The sequence below is a fragment of the Dendrobium catenatum genome, unplaced genomic scaffold (assembly GCF_001605985.2).
Source record: "Dendrobium catenatum unplaced genomic scaffold, ASM160598v2 fragScaff_scaffold_1116, whole genome shotgun sequence".
NCBI classification, from domain to species: Eukaryota; Viridiplantae; Streptophyta; class Magnoliopsida; order Asparagales; family Orchidaceae; genus Dendrobium; species Dendrobium catenatum.
In genome coordinates this window covers 423,462-424,729 of record NW_021319578.1, presented here as the reverse complement: position 1 = coordinate 424,729, position 1,268 = coordinate 423,462, and positions in this window count along the sequence as shown.

Sequence of the window (1,268 nt, the reverse complement as noted above, 5' to 3'; positions counted from 1 at the left end):
TCTCGGGGAGATTGTTTGAGGCCGTAGAGGGCCTTCTTGAGCTAACAGATGTATTCGGGATGAGCATTGTCCACGAATCCCATGGGTTGTTTCATATACACTGTGTGGTTTAACGAGCCGTGCAAGAAAGCATTGGAGACATCCAGTTGTCGTATGGGCCATTCGTGATGAAGAGCGAGAGTCAGAAGGATCCGTATGGTCGTCATTTTTGCAACAGGACTAAAGGTTTCGTTGTAGTCAAGCCCATATTCTTGATTGAAGCCTTTGGCGACGAGGCGGGCTTTGTACCGAGCAGGGGTGCCATCTGAGTTGAACTTTGTTTGAAATGTCCACTTGCATCCTAGAACATTTTGGTGGGATTTGGGCGGAACAAGATCCCATGTACCCTGAGATTGAAGCGCTTGGAATTCGTCGGACATGGCGCGACACCAGTGTTTCTGTTTGGCGGCCTCATTGTAAGTGGTCGGGTCTGAGGGAGTGGTGGTGTGCAGCAAATTGAAGATCTTCTTGGGTTTGAGGTTCCCTGTTTTGGAGCGAGTGGCCATATGATGGGTGGGCATAGGTGGTGTTGTATTAATATGTGGAGATTCGGTTACGGTAGGTAGAGCTGAGGTAGATTGGATTTGAGCCGTGGATACAGGAGGTGGTTCGCTGGTGAGGATCGTATGGTGCGGTTGTGTTTGTTTTGTAGTAGGAACAAGCAGCAGTGGTGGAGTGTAGGTGTATGGGGGGTTAGCAGATCTGTTAGGCATTGATTGATGGTAAGGATAGATTGATTCGTTGAATATAACGTGCCGATATACATAGACTTTGCCAGTTTGGGGATGAAGGCACCTGTAGCCTTTTTAGGCTGAAGAGTACCTGATGAAAATACATGGTGTGGAGATAGGAGAGAGTTTGGAGTTGTTGTATGGTTTAAGCCAAGGATAACAGAGTGACCCGAAGATTTTCAGATGATTGTAGCTAGGTGGTTTGTGGTGGAGGCTGTGATACGGAATGATGTTTTTGAGCGTGAGGGTGGGTAACCGGTTGATTAAGTACACGACCGTGAGCAGCGCCTCAACCCAGAGAAAGTGTGGGAGGTGGGCATCAGTTAATAGAGTGCGAATTGTTTCAAGGATGTGTCGGTGTTTCCTCTCGGCGACGCCATTTTGCGCGGGTGTGTATGGGCAAGTGTATTGGTGATGTATACCGAGCTGGCGGAAGCAATTGTGAAATTGGTTGTTGAGGAATTCCCCTCCTCCGTCGGACCCGAAGGTTTTGATTTT